The sequence below is a fragment of the Schistocerca gregaria genome, chromosome 11 (assembly GCF_023897955.1).
Source record: "Schistocerca gregaria isolate iqSchGreg1 chromosome 11, iqSchGreg1.2, whole genome shotgun sequence".
NCBI lineage: Eukaryota > Metazoa > Arthropoda > Insecta > Orthoptera > Acrididae > Schistocerca > Schistocerca gregaria.
In genome coordinates, this window is record NC_064930.1 from 109,876,537 (window position 1) to 109,898,311 (window position 21,775).

General features: G+C 43.3%; 1 protein-coding gene across 1 annotated transcript in view; it reads left to right on the forward strand.

Moving 5' to 3' along the window:
- Nucleotides 1-21,775, forward strand: part of LOC126295200 (uncharacterized) — a 154,868-nt gene that overhangs the window by 103,447 nt on the left and 29,646 nt on the right. The window lies entirely within an intron of this gene.

Here is a 21,775-nt window from a genome sequence, read left to right on the forward strand (position 1 = left end):
AATTAAACAGGAGCTCACTTAGTTAGGTCTTGGGCCCCCTCTGTTGTTTAACACTTGTCCACCTCTCCTATCTACATTTCTCCATCCTCACCGCTGCAGACTTCCACCCCTTCCTTTATTCCTCAGTGACTGTGTACATTGCCTATGCAAATGTCCTGTATGACCACACTTAACATGTTACAGATGCTGTAAACACTGTTTGCCTCTCACATACCCCTGTTGCCTCTCACATTGAATTGCCAGCTGAATGGCTGAATACAAATGTTTCAGAGCTCCTTCATGCACTTCCCGTGACATTTGCACTGGTAACCCTCTCAAAAATACATAAAGTGCTCTTTGCTTGGCCTCTTGCAACAGAATACTATTCGCTTCATCGCTCTGACCCAACTCGTAAGTATACTCATTAATTTCCCTTATCCTGTCTGCAAATTTCTCCATCATCTCCCCCTGTCTCTCTGACATTGTACTTAACCTCTCTCTAAAGTACTGAGTGCTAATCTGTTTTTTTGTACCTTTGTAAAAGCCCATCCTTTAACTGCTTAAACTGTCCTGCCTTCCTTAAAGCCTCGGAACACCTTATGTTTTCGCTTCACCGGTTAATCTAATCTTGGCTGTATGTTACAACTGTTCATCAGATCAACCATTTATCACTGCTGAAGTCTCGAAGTCCTCCACAAATGAACACACATCCTCAGATGGCTTGCCAGAAAACGGAATAATCAAACTCACGGCAGCTGGCTCAATCTCCTGCCGTGGCATCTTAGGTAAAAACGACTAATCAGATGCAGTTTCCTGCTCACTTACAGATATTAATTCATTTCTCAGCTACGTATTGTCTGCTGTCAGTTGCGCTACTATCTCCAACAAAATCCGTACCGCTTCTGGTTCCAACACACCTCACGTTCCTGACTCTGTCATTGTGTTGCTTTCGTTCCCAGTTAGTCCCGAAACAAACAAGAATAACCTGACTTCCTACAGCTCCATATTATCATACTCAAACCAATGCAATAGTAATTAAATACCACGAAAAAAAATATTACTGCCCCAGATACACTAACACTTATTCTGACAAAAACAAAAATATGCCGACGCAAAACATCTAAAATGGCCTGCCATGAGCCATACTCAGAAACACACAAAGGCAAGAAAACGTCCAATAATCCAAAGAAAACTGGTCAAAACTCACCACATCTTGTGAATGTAATGCAAGCAGTGGGCTCCGAATGTAATGCGAGCAATGGGCTCGAACGTCATACTGGATAGATAACGTCCGCTATTCTGACAACAAATGCAGTGGCATCTGCTTTCCACCGATTGTATCAGGATGACAAAATGTAGTGGGAAGAGGTAGAAGGCACTATATTAAGACTCGTCAGAGTTTTCCAAGTGATTTATTGTTTCCAACTACAGTGCAATGTTCCCTTTGGTCTGTGCCACTGGGTCCCACAATGCTGAGGGCACCACTTCACTCTCTGTGAAACAGCTTGGCACGCAATGGCTGCCTCAGAACGCCAGTGGAGTTGTGGTGTTGTCAGGATGCCAGCAGTCGACTTGGCGGTCGGCATCCCGTCCGACTCAGTGCCGCCCAGTGTGTGTTGCAGGCAGCCAGCTGCGTGCTTCTCGCTGGCGTGGCTGAGATTGCGGCGACAACAAGTGCCCGCAGTCCGGCCTCCAAAATTGCAGCCCTCGTCTCAGCATGCCTCTGGCGTTTGTTGGAAACCGGGACAACTGCCTGCGGTAGCGAGCGATGGAGTGGCCCGCTACTGTCTGGTTACGGACCACGGGTCGGACTCAGACGGTCGAACCAGCGACTCGCCGTGGACTGGAACGCTGGCACCCCATCTGCTGCTGTGTGTAGCTGGTGGTGTGACACGTCCTGCTGTTCGGGAGAGCTGCCACACTTGAATGAATCTCTTCGCACCATGTACTCGTAACACACTAGGTTGGCCATGGGGCCCCTTCTGCCTGTGTTTTGCGACATGCAAAACCTCTACATATACTCATTCAGCAATTCGATGGCCCTGTGGCATCTATTCTACTTCGCAACTGTTGGTATGTGTAACTCACTGCAATCTGGCCCGCACCTGGCTGTAACTTGTGCTCAAAACTAACTTTCCCTATCCTAAACAGTGGTGCTGCTGCAGAGCGGAAGGCCTGTCACTTATGAAACAGTGACTGCAATTCATGATACGATTTTGCAGTAGTGTCCTCCTCCAATTTGAAGCAGATGAAGATGGCTTTCTTGGAAGATGCGACAATGGACAAAACATGGGTTAACCACTTTGATCTGGAAACATAACAACAGTCACATCAATGGAAACATCCTTCATCTCCTCTTGTTGTTGTTGACATCAATCCAGAGACTAGTTTGATGCAGTTCTCCATGCCACTCTATCTGCTTAGTGCATTCATCTCTTGGTCTCCCTCTATGATTTTTACGCCCCCCCCCCCCCCCCCCCTACACACACACACACACACACTGTCCTCCAATACTAAACTGGTGATCCCTTGATGCATCAAAACATGTCCTACCAACCAATCCCTTCTTCTAGTCAAGTTGTGCCTCAAATTCGTCTTCTCTTCAGTTCTATTCAGTACCTCCTAATTAGTTATGTGATCTACCCATCTGTCTTCAGCATTCTTCTGTAGCACCACATTTTGAAAGCCTCTATTCTCTTCTTGTCTAAACTAGTTATCGTTCATGTTTCACTACCATATATGGCTACACTCCATACAAATACTTTCAGAAAAGACTTCCTGATACTTAAATCTATACTCGATGTTAAAAAAAGTCTCTTCTTCAAAATGACTTTCCTTGCCATTACTAATCTACATTTTATATCCTCTCTACTACGACCATCATCAGTTATTTTGTTTCCCAACTCATCTACTACTTTAAGTGTCTCATTTCCTAATCTAAATTCCCGCAGTACCACCTGATTTAATTAGACTACATTCTATTATCTCGTTTTGCTGTTGTTGATGTTCATCTTATATCCTCCTTTCAAGACACTATCCATTCCATTCAACTGCACTTCCAGGTCCTTTGCTGTCTCTGACAGAATAACATTGTCATCGGCAAACCTCAAGGTTTTTATTTCTTCTCCATGGATTTTAATTCCTACTCCAAATTTTTCTTTTGTTTCCTTTACTGCTTGCTTGATATACAGACTGAATAACATCGGGGATAGGCTACAACTTGTCTCACTCCCTTCCCAACCACTGCTTCCCTATCATGTCCCTCGACTCTTATAACTGCCATATGGTTTCTGTACAAATTGTAAATAGCCTTTCGCTCCCTGTATTTTACCCCTGCCACGTTTAGAATTTGAAAGAGAGTATTCCAGTCAACATTGTCAAAATCTTTCTCTAAGTCTACAAATGTTAGACGTAGGTTTGCCATTCCTTAATCTATCTTCTAAGATAAGTCATAGGGTGAGTAATTGCCTCGCGTGTTCCAACATTTCTGCAGAATCCAAACTGATCTTCCCCAAGTCGGATTCTACCAGTTTTTCCATTTGTCTGTAAGGAATTCATGTCAGTACTTTGCAGCCGTGACTTATTAAGCTGATAGTACAGTAATTTTAACACCTGTCAACACCTGCTTTCTTTGGGATTGGAATTATTATATTCTTCTTGAAGTCTTAGGGTATTTCGCCTGTCTCACATCTTGCTCACCAGATGCTGTTTAGTCAGGGCTGGCCTGCTCATGGCTATTAGCAGCTCTAATGGAATGTTGTCTACTGCTGAGTCTTGTTTCGACTTAGATCTTCCAGTACTTTGTCAAATTCTTCACGCAGTATCATATCTCCCATTTCATCTTCCTCTACGTCCTCTTGCATGTCCATAATATCGCCGTCAAGTACATTGCCCTTGTATAGACCCTCTGTATACTCTTTCCACCTTTTTGCTTTCCCCTCTTTGCTTGGAACTGGTTCTCCATCTGAGCTCTTGATATTCATACAGGTGGTTCTCTTCTCTGCAAAGGTCTCTTTAATTTTCCTGCAGACTGTATCTATCTTACCCCTAGTGATAAATGCCTCTACATCCTTACATTTGTCCTCTAGCCGTCCCTGCTTAGCCATTTTGCAGTTCATGCTGATCTCATTTTTGAGACGTTTGCCTGCATCATTTATTGCATTTTTATACTTTCTCCTTTCATCAGTTAAATTTAATATCTACTAGCTCTCGTCTTTTTACCTACTTTATCCTGTGTTGCTTTCACTATTTCATCTTTCAGAGCTACCCATTCTTCTTCTACTGTATTTCTCTCCCCCGTTCCTGTCAATCATTCCCTAATGCTCTCTCTGAAACTGTGTACAACCTCTGGTTTTTTCAGTTTATCCAGGTCCCATCTCCTTAAATACCCACCTTTTTGCAGTTTCTTCAGTTTTAATTTACAGTCCATAACCACTAGATTGTGGTCAGAGTCCACATCTGCCCCTGGAAATGTTTTACAGTTTAAAACCTGGTTCCTGAATCTCTGTCTTACCATTATATAAGGCATGTTTTTTAAGTAAGTACCGTTTTCTACCTAGAAAAATACGTGCTAAGCTGCCTCGATAATTTCTATCAATATTGAGGCATTTGTCATAACGTTGTACCAGTTTTTGAATACCCTCCTCATAGAAGTCTGCCGCCCGACTTGTTAACCACCACTACATCACCACTGTTTTGACTTCGTCATCGTCTTGAAGACACTGACTGCCCAGGTGTTTCTTCAAGTGCAGGAACAGATGGTAGTCACTGGGTGCAAGATCAGGGCTGTACAGAGGATGATTTCGAGTTTCCCATCGAAGAGATGTGATGAGATCTTTAGTCTGATTCGCCACATGCGGATGGGCATTGTCTTGCAGTAAAACCGTGCCCCTTGCTCAACTTTCATGAACTGTTGCTTTGATTCTGGTGTGAAGTAGGCCACTCATGTTTCATTGCCCATAACAATTTGGCTTAAGAAATCATCACCGCTCAAGGAAAGTCATTACACTGTCTAAACGTTTGGTTTTTTGCATATCCATTGACATTTTCAGTTCCCAACGTGCGCACAAGTTTTGGTAATTCAAGTGCTCAGTCACAATGCCATACAAAACACTACGAGGAACATTAGGAAAGTCTTCCCGCAAGAAGGAAATTGTAAAGCGTCTGTTTTCTCACCTTATTGTCCACTTTCTGCACCAAACTTTCATTAATGACCGAAGGACATCCACTCTGTTGTTCATCGTGCATACTTGTGCCGCCATCTTTAAATGCTCTCACCTACTTTCTTACCATTCCATCACTTACAAAGTTTTCTCTGTAAACTGCACAGCTATCATGATGAATATCGATTGCTTTTAGGCCTTTAGCACTAAGAAATCTTGCAACAACCCGTACTTCACAGTCGGCGGGACTCAGGATTATCAGAGGCACCTTAAACACTCAGTATACAATGTAAACAAGGAAGAATAAGACTGTAATGGCGTGAGTGCATAGACAACAGGTGTAGGTACCCAGTGCGCATGCGCAGAACGCCGACCGCAGAACTGCGGCTGCGGTGTGGCAAAACAGTACGTACTTCAAATACACATCTCATATAATCTATCTGCAACTTCCAGTATCTCCAGGCCACTTCCCTGTATCCAATCTTCTTTCATGATTCTTGAACCAAGTGTTAGCTATGATTAAGTTATGGTCTGTTCAAAATTCTTCCAGGCAGCTTCTCATTCATTCCTTATCCCCATTCCAAATTCACCTACTATGTTTCCTTCTCTTCCTTTTCCAACTGTCGAATTCCAGTCACCCATGAATATTAAATTTTCGTCTCCCTTCACTATATGAATAATTTCTTTTATCTCATCATACATTTCTTCAATCTCTGCATCGTCTGCGGAGCTAGTTAGCATGTTGTTGTTGTTGTTGTTGTTGTTGTTGTTGTTGTTGTCTTCAGTCCTGAGACTGGTTTGATGCAGCTCTCCATGCTACTCTATCCTGTGCAAGCTGCTTCATCTCCCAGTACCGACTGCAACCTACATCCTTCTGAATCTGCTTAGTGTATTCATATCTTGGTCTCCCTCTACGATTTTTACCCTCCACGCTGCCTTCCAATGCTAAATTTGTGATCCCTTGATGCCTCAAAACATGTCCTACCAACCGATCCCTTCTTCTAGTCAAGTTGTGCCACAAACTTCTCTTCTCCCCAATCCTACTCAGTACCTCCTCATTAGTTACGTGATCTACCCATCTAATCTTCAGCATTCTTCTGTAGCACCACATATCGAAAGCTTCTATTCTCTTCTTGTCCAAACTAGTTATCGTCCATGTTTCACTTCCATACATGGCTACACTCCAAACAAATACTTTCAGAAACGACTTCCTGATACATAAATCTATATTCTATGTTAACAAATTTCTCTTCTTCAGAAACGCTTTCCTTGCCATTGCCAGTCTACATTTTATATCCTCTCTACTTCGACCATCATCAGTTATTTTACTTCCTAAATTGCAAAACTCCTTTACTTCTTTAAGTGTCTCATTTCCTAATCTAATTCCCTCAGCATCACCCGATTTAATTTGACTACATTCCATTATCCTCGTTTTGCTTTTGTTGATGTTCATCTTATATCGTCTTTTCAAGACACTGTCAATTCCGTTCAACTGCTCTTCAAGTCCTTTGCTGTCCCTGACAGGATTACAATGTCATCGGTGAACCTCAAAGTTTTTACTTCTTCTCCATGAATTTTAATACCTACTCCAAATTTTTCTTCTGTTTCCTTTACTGTTTGCTCAATATACAGATTGAATAATATCGGGGAGAGGCTACAACCCTGTCTCACTCCTTTCCCAACCACTGCTTCCCTTTCATGCCCCTCGACTCTAATAACTGCGATTTGGTTTCTGTACAAATTGTAAATAGCCTTTCGCTCCCTGTATTTTACCCCTGCCAACTTTAGAATTGGAAAGAGAGTATTCCAGTCAACATTGTCAAAAGCTTTCTCTAAGTCTACAAATGCTAGCAACATAGGTTTGCCTTTTCTTAATCTTTCTTCTAAGATAAGTCGTAAGGTCAGTATTGCCTCGCGTGTTCAAACATTTCTACGGAATCCAAACTGAACCTCCCCTAGGTCCGCATCGACCAGTTTTTCCATTCGTCTGTAAAGAATTCGCGTTCGTATTTTGCAGCTGTGACTTATTAAACTGGTAGTTCGGTAATTTTCACATCTTTAAGCACCTGCTTTCTTTGGGATTGGAATTATTATATTCTTCTTGAAGTCTGAGGGTATTTCACCTGTCTCATACATCTTGCTCACCATATGGTAGAGTTTTGTCATGACTGGCTCTCCCAAGGCCGTCAGTAGTTCTAATGGAATGTTGTCTACTCCGGCGGCCTTGTTTCGACTCAGGTCTTTCAGTGCTCTGTCAAACTCTTCACGCAGTATCTGACCTCCCATTTCGTCTTCATCTACATCCTCTTCCATTTCCATAATATTGTCCTCAAGTACATCGCCCTTGTATAAACCTTCTATATACTCCTTCCACCGTTCTGCCTTCCCTTCTTTGCTTAGAACTGGGTTGCCATCTGAGCTCTTGATATTCATACACGTGGTTCTCTTCTCTCCAAAGGTCTCTTTAATTTTCCTGTAGGCAGTATCTATCTTACTCCTAGTGAGATAAGCTTCTACATCCTTACATTTGTCCTCTAGCCGTCCCTGCTTAGCCATTTTGCACTTCCTGTCGATATCATTTTTGAGACGTTTCTATTCCTTTTTGCCTGCTTCATTTACTGCATTTATATATTTTCTCCTTTCATCAATTAAATTCAATATTTCTTCTGTTACCCAAGGATATCTAGCAGCCCTCGTCTTTTTACCTACTTTATCCTCTGCTGCCTTCACTACTTCATCCCTCAAAGCTACCCATTCTTCTTCTACTGTGTTTCTTTCCCCCATTGCTGTCAATTGTTCCCTTATGCTCTCCTTGAAACTCTCCACAACCTCTGGTTCTTTCAGCTTATCAAGATCCCATGTCCTTAAATTCCCACCTTTTTGCAGTTTCTTCAGTTTTAACCTACAGGTCATAACCAATAGATTGTGGTCAGAGTCCACATCTGCCCCTGGAAATGTCCTACAATTTAAAACCTGATTCCTAAATCTCTGTCTTACCACTATATAATCTATCTGATACCTTTCAGTATCTCCAGGATTCTTCCATGTATACAACCTCCTTTCATGATTCTTGAACCAAGTGTTAGCTATGATTAAGTTATGCTCTGTGCAAAATTTTACCAGACGGCTTCCTCTTTCATTTCTTAGCCCCAATCCATAATCACCTACTATGTTTCCTTCTCTCCCTTTTCCTACTGACGAATTCCAGTCACCTATGACTATTAAATTTTCGTCGCCCTTCACTACCTGAATAATTTCTTTTATCTCATCATACATTTCATGAATTTCTTCATCATCTGCAGAGCTAGTTGGCATAGAAACTTGTACTACTGTAGTAGGCACGGGCTTTGTGTCTATCTTGGCCACAATAATGTGTTCACTATGCTGTTTGTAGTAGCTTACCCGCACTTCCACTTTCTTATTCATTATTAAACCTACTCCTGCATTACCCCTATTTGATTTTGTATTTATAACCCTGTGTTCACCTGACCAAAAGTCTTGTTCCTCTTGCCACCGAACTTCACTAATTCTCACTATATATAACTTTAACCTATCCATTTCCCTTTTTAAATTTTCTAACCTACCTGCCCGATTAAGGAATCTGACATTCCACACTCCGATCCGTAGAACGCCAGTTTCCTTTCGCCTGATAACGACGTCCTCCTGAGTAGTCCCCGCCCAGAGATCCGAATGGGAGACTATTTTACCTCCGGAATATTTTACCCAAAAGGACGTCATCATCATTTAATCATACAGTAAAGCTGCATGTCCTTGGGAAAAATTACGGCTGTAGTTTCCCCTTGCTTTCAGCCGTTCGCAGCACCAGCACAGCAAGGCCGTTTTGGTTAATGTTGCAAGGCCAGATCAGTCAATCATCCAGACTGTTGCCCCTGCAACTACTGAAAAGGCTGCTGCCCCTCTTCAGGAACCGCATGTTTGTCTGGCCTCTGAACAGATACCCCTCCGTTGTGGTTGCACCTACGGTACGGCCATCTGTATCGCTGAGGCACGCAAACCTCTCCACCAACGGCAAGGTCCATGGTTCATGGGGGGGGCTAGTTTTCATATAAACTTGTTTATCTCTATACAGCATTAATCCAGGTTCGTTCCATATATATGAAATGCAGATTGTTAATGTGCAAATGAAACACATGTGCTACGTGATTCAGTGTACTAGTGATGTGATGACATTCAGAATCTGCAGATCTGATACGAGGAAACCTTGCACATCAGCCTTATGCTTGTACAGTTCCTGTTCTACTCACCTGAATGCTTGCCCCTTAGATACTCCTGCCCTATGACCACTCCTATGGTTGCCACAGGTTCTGGAAAACAGGGAATTTCAAACACATCAGGGAAATTAAAAAAACACTGGAAAAACCTTGTTTTTGTCCCAGTAGATGAAATGGTTAGTTTACTGAGGTGAGGTGTCATCCACCGTCACCAGCAGGGTGGAGCAGAGTACATGCTCATACTCCCTCATTACTACTGCTTCTCTCCCTACCACACCCCTCAGCTAGGAGTCAGTGCTGCCACCGCTTCTTGCTGCTAGCGTGGCAGCTGCCGACGAGAGGCAGGGAGGTGTGACGAGTGGTTTGTTTGGATCTGATTCTGAGAGACGTAGATGTAACAGCTGGAGACAGCATTCATGTGTGCATGAGCTGTGTCTGAGTGATTGTGCGAGTGTGTCCGTAATCTAATTTCCTGACAAAAGCTATGGCTGGAAATTTACTTGTGAAAGTGTGATTGTCTTTTCTACTTGCCTGTCTGCAGCTCAGTGATCATCTTTAAGGTGAGTTGCTACCTGTCATTATTATTGAGTCTCCAAACATTTGAACAAGTTATCTGTTGCATGGATTTATTACCACGGTCTCATTTCATCAACATGTTATCTGTGGCTCGTGAATAGCTGACCATATGAGTGGATTTCCGTGACGGGCCAAAACCACAGCCGTTTCTTCGGGTATCTGCAATGGATCAGGCCAGCCGATTTGAAGCCATTCGTGATCCCACTAACGAGCAGGCCCTGCCTGTCGGATCTAGTCTCACCGATCTGCCCGCAGGCTGGGTCTGTTTGTGTGTGGTGTAACACAGCGGATTTTCATGGTTTATCCGTGACACAGGACTGCAGTGCTCCTCAGAGGGCCAGAGGCTATGGGTGCTGGATTTTAGGAATTGTGTCTGTCTCACCACAAGTACGTTGTACTGTGTGGCATTTTACAAACATTTTGTTTTTTATGGTGCATTTTGGCACTTCAAAACTAGTTTTGTAAGTTAGAACATATGAACAGTAAGAAGAAGAAAATTGTGCCAGTCGCTGGGGGTTATATGCTATGTACTCGTGTACACTGAAGCGCCAAAGAAACTTGTATGGGCAGGACTATTCAGATACAGAGATATGTAAACTGGCAGAATACAGGGCTGCAGTCAGCAATGCCTATATAAGACAACAAGTGTCGGGCACAGTTGTTAGATCAGTTACTGCTGCTACAATGGCAGGTTATCAAGATTTAAGTGAGTTTGAACGTGGTGTTACAGTTGGCACACGAACAATGGGACACATCTCTGAGGTAGCGATGAAGTGAGGATTTTCCCATACAACCATTTTCCGAGTGATCCATGAATACAGGAATCCAGTGAAACATCAAATCTGTGGCATCACTGTAGCCAGAAAAAGATTCTGCGAGAACGGGACCAACGAAGATTGAAGCAAATTGTTCAGAGTAATAGAAGTGCAACCGTTCCACAGATTGCTGCAGATTTCATTGCTGAGCTATCAAGTGTCAGAGTGGGAACCATTCAATGAAACATCATTGATATTGGATTTCGGAGCCGAAGGCCCACTCATGTACTCTTGATGACTGCACGACACAAAGCTTTATGCCTTGCCTGGGCCCGTAAACACCGACATTGAACTGTTGATGACTGTAAACATGTTGTCTGGATGGACGTGTATGGATATGAAGACAACCTAATGAATCTGTGGACCCTGCATGTCAGCGGGGGACTGTTGAAGCTGGTGGAGGCTCTATAATGACTGGGGCTCGTGTGTAATTGGTGTAATTTGGGACCCCTGCTAAGTCTAGATACAACGTTGACAGCTGACATGTACATAAGCATCCTGTCTGATCACCTGCATCAATTCATGTCCATTGTGTATTCCGGTGGACTATGGCAATTCCAGCAGGACAATGCAACACCCCACATGTCCAGAATAGGTGCAGAGTGACTCTGGGAACACTCTTCTGAGTTTAAACACTTCCACTGTCTGTCAAACTCTCCAGACATTTCCATTATTGAGCATATCTGGGATGCTTTGCAATGTGCTGTTCAGAAGAAATCTCCACCCTGTCGTACTCCTACAGATTTATGGGCAGCCCTGCAGGATTCTTAGTGTCAGTTCCCTCCAGCAGTGCTTCAGACATTAATCGAGTCCATGCCACGTTGTGCTGCGGCACTTCTGCGTGCTTGTGGGGCCTCTATATGATTTTAGGCAGGTATACCAGTTTCTTTGGCTGTTCAGTGTATTTCTGTAAAGAAAATTACAGTATACCTGAAAAATAATAAATGCGGCACAGTGGGCAGTAACCGACAATAACGAACGTAGCAGAACGAACATTTTATTGGGGGTCACCTACAGTGTTGATTTACGCAACTCTTCCTCTCCTAATACACTTCTTTCAAGAGGCCTACTTTTTCTGAAGTAATTTCTGAAATCAATGAAGGTATTTTAAATCTGTCCTGCAAATCCAAGGAAATTTGTGTTTTTGTCACCAAATGTTTCTTTTTATTGAAATAAAGTAATATCAATGGTCCTAATGAAACACATATACCATTTGGTTTTATTCTCCATTTCAAAACTGTTAATTATAAAAGATGTTGATGTCAGTACTTAAGATTTTTGCTCATATCAGGAAACGCCATTGCTTGCTAGTTTGATTTAAATATTTCCTCGTTTGCACTGTTGTTGTACTGTAGCTACAAATACAGATTGTCAACTTAAGTCTTAACTTACCTTTGAGATCTCAAAATTTGTCAGGGAAAATGTTAAAACTTGTCTGAAAATCAGGGAAATATCAGGAAGTTTCACTCGGGGGAAACTTGTGGCAACCCTGACACCTGTACACTGTACCCACCGTCCCTCCCTCCCTTACAACGGCCAACCCACAACCTGTGTCATAACTGGGGATGTACTGCTATTCCACACATCATCACATATGTTGCATAAAAACTCATAGCAATGGAAGCAGGCGGATACAAGCATCCCTTAAATTCTGGCATGGTGAATCCTTGTCAGTTGGTGTATTAGAAAGGTCTCCCTAGACCTGAGGGGGGGGGGGGGGGATTACTATTCGCATCACTGTAACAGTGTTCTGCTGTACACCGCATTACATGTTTACTCTGTGCCACATTGGACAACTTTTATATTAAATGTTACAAATTTTTTGCAGTGCAACATGACACACTAGTACACGACTGTTGTCATAATAATCAGAATTAGAGAAACTGATTGCAACTAAACAATAGGCAGATCATTATACACAGTGTACATAATGTCCGGAAACACTTTCAATTATTTATTGCACAAGAACCAAACATTGTACAGATATCATACATATGTCACTTTGAAGAGAAACCCTGAAGTTTTCTTTCCCTGTATACCGCCACAGCATAGTTCGGTGATTTGCCGATAGTCAGCACTAGTTGCAAATGTGAAGAGTTCAGGTGCGGAGCGAGATTTCTGTGTGTTGGTTCATCCCTATGAAATCCTCAAGCCAGCTTCCCTACCCTCTGGCACCTACCCTTGTAACTGCCACCGGTGTAAATCCCGGCCCATGCACCCTCCCACCCTGCCAGCTACTCCAGTCCTGTAACCCGGAAGGTGTGCACAATCAAAGGCAGAACCAAGTGTGAAAGCACCCACGTGATTTACCAACTGACCTGCCTACACTGTGACGCTTTCTATGTGGGAATGACCAGCACCAAACTTTCCATTCGCATGAATGGACACAGGCAGACAGTGTTTGTTGGTAATGGGGATCACCCTGTGGCTAAACATGCCTTGGTGCACGGCCAGCACATCTTGGCACAGTGTTACACCGTCCAGGTTATCTGGATACTTCCCACTAACACCATCCTATCAGAACTCCGGAGATGAACTTGCCTTTCAATATATCCTCTCTTCCCGTTACCCATCAGGCCTCAACCTCCACTAATTTCAAGTTGCCGCCGCTCATACCTCACCTGTCAATCAACAACTTCTTTGCCTCTGTACTTCCGCCTCAACTGACATCTCTGCCCAAACTCTTTGGCTTTACATATGTCTGCTTGTGTCTGTATATGTGCGGATGGATGTGTGTGTGTGTGCGTGCGTGAGTGTGCACGTGTGTGTGTGTGTGTGTGTGTGTGTGTGTGTGTGTGTGTGTGTGCGAGTGTATACCTGTCATTTTTTCCCCCTAAGGTAAGTCTTTCCGCTCCCGGGATTGGAATGACCCCTTACCCTCTCCCTTAAAACCCACATCCTTTCATCTTTCCCTATCCTTCCCTCTTTCCTGATGAAGCAGCCATGGGTTGCGAAACCTTGAATTTTGTGCGTGTGTTTGTGTTTGTTTGTGTGTTTATCAACATACCAGCGCTTTCGTTTGGTAAGTTACATCGTCTTTGTTTTTAGATGTATAAAATAGTAAGTTGTATATAAACCCAAATGTTTTACTGTGCACTGTGCCACCTTTCGTATAAGTGATTAATAATGTAGCTCACGAAAATTAGACTCTGGTGCTAGAAACAAGCACCAGAAAAACTTTATCCATAGATGTGTTTCAGTGTTTGATTTAGTGCTAATACTCTGAAAGTTACAGCATCAGATTCGACATTTTTGGGGTCATTTTCAACATGGTGCACGGGGAAGTCGTGTCGCGATGCTACTGCATTCATTCATTCAGACAGAAAAGCGGCACTCTGATCAAGCGCAGAATAGATTCTAAAAATAGCAGTGGGTATGGATACTTTCCCCGTAGAGAAGAAACGGATGACGTACGACCTCCAACAGTTTTTCTAAACAAGTGAAGTCGTCTTGCATTTATCGCTATCCAGAATTAATCCAGATTCTTTCCACGTATCAAACGTCGATTGTTAACGGTCCAGTTGAAAATGTAGTACAAAAGCCGCTGAACTTTAGAACGGGATTGGTTTGTTCTAGCGACGTGATGACATTAAGAATCTGCAGAGGCCTTATGAGTAGACCATACACAGCATTGTCTCTGTACAGTTCCTGTTGTTTGCATCTGAATACTCACTTCTTAGATATTCCTGTCCTACAACTACACCTTTACACAGTAGCCTCCCTCGCTATGCATGTTGTCTGTCTCGAAACTGTGGACGACTGCCACTCTACAAATTTCGCTTATGTTGCATGAAAATGCGTAACAGTGGAAGCAGGCTGATATAGTCACCAACACTGAGAAACCATTGGGGAAACACATTTTATTATTATGCTTTTCTACATACCAACTCCTAAATAGAATTTTTGAATTCAGGCTGCAAACATAAATGAACGCAGCGAGAGAGACTTGGTGCAGAGGAGTTCTCTCCTACCGACTCCTGAAATACATCGCTGTGGCAGAAGGCCACAGAGCCGAGCCGCAGTGGCAATGCCCATACACACCAACTGTCACATGTGTATGGTGACCGTTTTCTGCAAAGTGCGTTAGTAGTGACTCACTGAATTCTTCTAGAGTGTAATGAACAGATGAATATAAAATCACATGTAATACCAAGCGGGAAAGCGCCGGCAGACAGGCACATGAACAAAACACACAAACACACAAACACACAAACACACACACACACACACACACACACACACACACACACACACACACACACACAGAATTACTAGCTTTCGCAACCGATGGTTGCTTCTTCAGGAAGGAGAGGGAAAGACAAAAGGATGTGGGTTTTAAGGGAGAGGGTAAGGAGTCATTCCAATCCCGGGAGCGGAAAGACTTCCCTTAGGGGAAAAAAAGGACAGGTGTACACTCGCACACACACACATATATCCATCCGCACATACACGTACACAGACACAAGCAGACATATTTAAAGGCAAAGAGTAAGGGCAGAGATGTCAGTCGAGGCGGAAGTACAGAGGCAAAGAAGTTGTTGAAAGACAGGTGAGGTATGAGCGGCGGCAACTTGAAATTAGCGGAGGTTGAGGCCTGGCGGATATCGAGAAGAGAGGATATACTGAAGGGCGAGTTCCCATCTCCGGAGTTCGGATAGGTTGGTGTTGGTGGGAAGTATCCAGATAACTCGGACGGTGTAACACTGTGCCAAGATGTGCTGGCGGTGCATCAAGTCATGTTTAGCCACAGGGTGATCCTCATTACCAACAAACACTGTCTGCCTGTGTCCATTCATGCGAATGGACAGTTTGTTGCTGGTCATTCCCACATAGAAAGCGTCACAGTGCAGGCAGGTCAGTTGGTAAATCACGTGGGTGCTTTCAGACGTGGCTCTCCCTTTGATCGTGTACACCTTCCGGGTTACAGGACTGGAGTAAGTGGTGGTGGGAGGGTGCATAGGACAGGTTTTACACAGGGGGCGGTTGCGAGGGTAGGAGCCAGAGGGTAGGGAAGGTGGTTTGGGGATTTCATAGGGATGAACCAAGAGGTTACGAAGGTTAGGTGGATGGCGGAAAGACACTCTTGGTGGAGTGGGGAGGATTTCATGAAGGATGGATCTCATTTCGGGACAGGATTTTAGGAAGTCGTATCCCTGCTGGAGAGCCACATTCAAGGTCTGATCCAGTCCCGGGAAGTATTCTGTCACAAGTGGGGCATTTTTGGGGTTCTTCTGTGAGAGGTTCTGGGTTTGAGGGGATGAGGAAGTGGCTCTGGTTATCTGCTTCTGTACCAGGTTGGGAGGGTAGTTGCGGGATGCGAAAGCTGTTTTCAGGTTGTTGGTGTAGTGGTCGAGGGATTCAGGACTGGAGCAGATTCGTTTGCCATGAAGGCCTAGGCTGTAGGGAAGGGACCGTTTGATATGGAATGGGTGGCAGCTGTCATAATGGAGGTACTGTTGCTTGTTGGTGGGTTTGATGTGGACGGATGTGTGAAGCTGGCCATTGGACAGATGGAGGTCAACGTCTAGGAAAGTGGCATGGGATTTGGAGTAGGACGAGGTGAATCTGATGGAACCAAAAGAGTTGAGGTTGGAGAGGAAATTCTGGAGTTGTTCTTCACTGTGAGTCCAGATCATGAAGATGTCATCAATAAATCTGTACCAAACTTTGGGTTGGAAGGCTTGGGTAACCAAGAAGGCTTCCTCTAAGCGACCCATAAATAGGTTGGCATACGAGGGGGCCATCCTGGTACCCATGGCTGTTCCCTTTAATTGTTGGTATGTCTGGCCTTCAAAAGTGAAGAAGTTGTGGGTCAGGATGAAGCTGGCTAAGGTGACGAGGAAAGAGGTTTTAGGTAGGGTGGCAGGTGATCGGCGTGAAAGGAAGTGCTCCATTGCAGCGAGGCCCTGGATGTGCGGGATATTCGTGTATAGGGGTCAGAAGTTTGATGGAGTTTGATGAACTCCTGACCCCACTGACACCTCGCACTCCTACCTTCTACCTACTTCCTAAAATTCACGAACCCAAACATCTTGGCCGCCCCATTGTAGCTGGTTACCAAGCCCCCACAGAACGTATCTCTGCCTACGTAGATCAACACCTTCAACCCATTACATGCAGTCTCCCATCCTTCATCAAAGACACCAACCACTTTCTCGAACGCCTGGAATCCGTACCCAGACTGTTACCCCCGGAAACCATCCTTGTAACCATTGCTGCCACTTCCCTTGATGCCTTCTTGGTTACCCAAGCCTGCCAACCCAAAGTTTGGTACAGATTTATTGATGACATCTTCATGATCTGGACTCACAGTGAAGAAAAACTCCAGAATTTCCTCTCCAATCTCAACTCCTTTGGTTCCATCAGATTCACCTCGTCCTACTCCAAATCCCATGCCACTTTCCTAGACGTTGACCTCCATCTGTCCAATGGCCAGCTTCACACATCTGTCCACATCAAACCCACCAACAAGCAACAGTACCTCCATTATGACAGCTGCCACCCATTCCATATCAAACGGTCCCTTCCCTACAGCCTAGGCCTTCGTGGCAAACGAATCTGCTCCAGTCCTGAATCCCTCGACCATTACACCAACAACCTGAAAACAGCTTTCGCATCCCGCAACTACCCTCCCAACCTGGTACAGAAGCAGATAACCAGAGCCACTTCCTCATCCCCTCAAACACAGAACCTCTCACAGAAGAACCCCAAAAGTGCCCCACTTGTGACAGAATACTTCCCGGGACTGGATCAGACCTTGAATGTGGCTCTCCAGCAGGAATACGACTTCCTAAAATCCTGCCCCGAAATGAGATCCATCCTTCATGAAATCCTCCCCACTCCACCAAGAGTGTCTTTCCGCCGTCCACCTAACCTTCGTAACCTCTTGGTTCATCCCTATGAAATCCCCAAACCACCTTCCCTACCCTCTGGCTCCTACCCTTGCAACCGCCCTCGGTGTAAAACCTGTCCTATGCACCCTCCCACCACCACCTACTCCAGTCCTGTAACCCGGAAGGTGTACACGATCAAAGGGAGAGCCACGTGTGAAAGCACTCACGTGATTTACCAACTGACCTGCCTGCACTGTGACGCTTTCTATGTGGGAATGACCAGCAACAAACTGTCCAGTCGCATGAATGGACACAGGCAGACAGTGTTTGTTGGTAATGAGGATCACCCTGTGGCTAAACATGACTTGATGCACCGCCAGCACATCTTGGCACAGTGTTACACCGTCCGAGTTATCTGGATACTTCCCACCAACACCAACCTATCCGAACTCCGAAGATGGGAACTCGCTCTTCAGTATATCCTCTCTTCTCGATATCCGTCAGGCCTCAACCTCCGCTAATTTCAAGTTGCCGCCGCTCATACCTCACCTGTCTTTCAACAACTTCTTTGCCTCTGTACTTCCGCCTCGACTGACATCTCTGCCCTTACTCTTTGCCTTTAAATATGTCTGCTTGTGTCTGTGTATGTGCGGATGGATATGTGTGTGTGTGTGCGCGAGTGTACACCTGTCCTTTTTTTCCCCTAAGGGAAGTCTTTCCGCTCCCGGGATTGGAATGACTCCTTACCCTCTCCCTTAAAACCCACATCCTTTCGTCTTTCCCTCTCCTTCCTGAAGAAGCAACCATCGGTTGCGAAAGCTAGTAATTCTGTGTGTGTGTTTGTGTGTTTTGTTCATGTGCCTGTCTGCCGAGACTTTCCCGCTTGGTAAGTCTTGGAATCTTTGTTTTTAATATATTTTTCCCATGTTGAAGTTTCTTTCTATTTTATTTACAATCACATGTAATACTGGACTTCCCCATAATGTCCAACGGGGAGGTGCTATTCCAATGTTGGAGAGCCCTGGTAATAGTGACAATGTAATGGGAAAATACACTATGTGATCAAAAGCTGATGAACCGCAAAACACCATACAACAAGAAAATTAATCTTCCACTGAAAGTGAAACATGACAAATAGAAAGATGTTATTTATGTGGCCCTAAAGCTGGCAGCGAACAATCGCAAATGCAACAGATGCTTTAAATTCGTCTGTAAACGACATATAAGACAATTAATGTTGTGTAGGAAGTGCTATTGGAAATCGGAAATTTGTGGTAAAGCCTTATGCGACCGAACTACCGAAGTAATCGGTCCTTAAGCTTACACACTACTTAATCTAACGTAAACTAACTTACGCTAGGGGCAAAACACACGCGCACATATGCACGTGCATACTGATGTTGATAACATTTGTACACTTTCAGGTTTGGTTGCCATTACTTTTGTTTCTAACTCATGGCGCATGGAGTCCCTATTTAACTTAAGGAGAAGTTATGGAAAAGTCCATATTGTATGTAGGTTTTTTAATCCAAGTGCTTATTACTTTAGGTTGACCATTAATAAAATCAACAAACTGCAGGGATGTCTCATTGAACATTACTCAGCTTTCTGCTCCAAACGATTGTCTATATGTGTGGAGAAATTTTATTAATTATTGTACTTATGTCTCACTGTGTGCCAGAAATCACATCATTCCCAGAGTTTGTATAATAGTGTCTCACTGAGAAATGAACAGTACTTAGTTTTATATATCAGCTGAGTACCTATACATATGGAAAACTTTTACTCATTTTCATGAATTTCGAATTAATGTATCTTACAGTGTTTGCCACCTGTCTATGAGTGAGGTTCCAACTGTGTGCAGAGTACATAGTAGCATTTCATCAGTCTTGTCTGTAGTGGAGCATATCACCTGTTATCATTATTTATTGAGCGAAGAAGCTACTAATTGTTTCTCTTGTATATCAACTTTGTGTGTTAACACATGCATGTACCGATAACTTTCAATACAATACAGTCACGCACACCAAGAACGAATGCAACCTCTCTGCATTAAGCTACAATGGCTTTATTTTGTCATTAGTGGCGGGAATTTCAGTCATGTAGGCTTATCTGTTTTATTGAATTTTATAGAATTACACCTTTTATTAGTTTTTAAATTGTTTGTGTAAATGATAAGAGACTTACACTTTCTAACTTAACGAAACTCTATTAAAACATTATTCGATAGTGAATGCTGATTAATGCTTTGTTCATTGACCAAAGTTAAAAATGATATTCACTTTGTACCTTGGTTAAAAGAAATGTTTATTCAAGTCGTTATCCATCGCTTAAACCTTAATACAGTAAAAACTTGCTCAAAACGGAATCGCCTGGAACTAAAATAATTTTCCAAATAGGACAGGTTTCCGGATTACACAAAACTCACTGGGAAATATAAAATTTGTCAGGTATTCTATACAAAAGCACAGTAAAAAATTTTAATTATCCATATACTGTAGTTACATACCTTCACTCGAGCACAGTAAATGTTCACTTGCTGTATATTGGACAATAGAACACAGGATTATTACATTAACTGATCTAAGTGGTAAATAACACGGCATGTCTGTATTTTTACTCGAACTTTAAATTCATTTATTATTGTGTGTACATGCATATTATTCTCATGTTTATTTGCTTTGCATTTCACTTTTTTTTGCCACATATCAAGGAGGAAAACTTGCTTTAATTTCTTGTTCAAAATTGTTTTTGCTAGCAATTTTTTGCACCTTGCAATAGTCCCAACAAGTTGGGAGAATTTCCATGTGCTGCAAATCGTTTATGCATGCAATGGCTTCTTCAGGCATATTAATTTTTCTAGAGACATTTTTTTTCTTCTTCTTCTCCTCCTCTTCTTCTACATCATCATCCTCTGTAGTGTGGATTGCTATTAAATCTGTTGCTGCAGTGAAAGTGGAGTGAGTTGACAGAAGGTCATCACTTCGAATGTAGTCATCTGCACTACACGAAATGTTTCGCATTTTCATTCATTTTGCAATTGCTGCTGCATTTTCTTGACCTTCGATGGCCACAGGAGCGTCTTGGTCTTGACCCCCAAACACCACTTTGTTGAAGCACTAGGTGACAGTTTCAGGTTTTATTTCCTTTACTGCCAATCCAATCCAATTTACAACAGACTGTGCAAGAGCAAATGCACTTTAGGCTTCAACACGAAGAATAAGAGATTGCATCAGTAATCCCCTGTAATGACACTTTAATGTGTAAATAACCCCCCCTGGTCAATGGGTTGTGTGAATCTGGTTGAACCTCGAAGAAACCAAGCCATTTCACGTTTCATAACATTGCTTTCTGGTGGCAGGTTGCATTGTGTAGGAAAAGGAGAACACAGTGATTTCCTTTTTTGATTTTGGCGTTGAAAGAGTCGAGCCATTCTTCCATAAGACCACTCACCATCCACGCCTTTTTATTGCTTCGCCACGTGACTCGAAGCTTACTGACGTCTACGTTTTTTTGGAGGGGGGGGGGGGGGGGGGGGAACGCAGTTTTGCCACCTTTCCAATCACCAGTGGCTTGTCTGTTTTACCTAACATGTTTCCATACAGCAGTACTGTGAGTCTTTCCTTGGACATTTTTAAGCCGGTGCACTTTTCACCTCGAATTATTAGCGATTTTGAAGGCAACGCACGCGATAAAGCAGTCCTGTTTCATTGGCATTTAACACGTCTTTTGGGTCATGATTCACAATCAAGTTGGACAGTATTATCTTCCATTCTGTTGCTACATTTTCCTGCACGTCCTTAGCTTCCCCACACACTTCATTCCACACGGTGTTGTGCCTAGCTTTGAAACTATGCAGCCATCCTTAAACTCCGTAATTCCAAGCTATTTACCAACATTCATAGTCTCGGTGTAGATAAAGGTAAGTTTTTTGTCCGCACACTTACGATCCATCCCCACACTATTTCATTGATTTCTTGATTTCCAGTCTTCTTCGCCTTTCTTGCCATCTGCCAGTTCTGTTTCATCCATTCGTCCTGAATCTTACTCTGGTTTCTTAAAGTCCCATAAATTTGCATCTGAAACGCAACATAATTTCATGCATAGAGAGTTTGTCTTTCTCACTCACCTCTATTACATTAATCTTTTCGTTAAGTGTTAATGACACGTACCGTTTG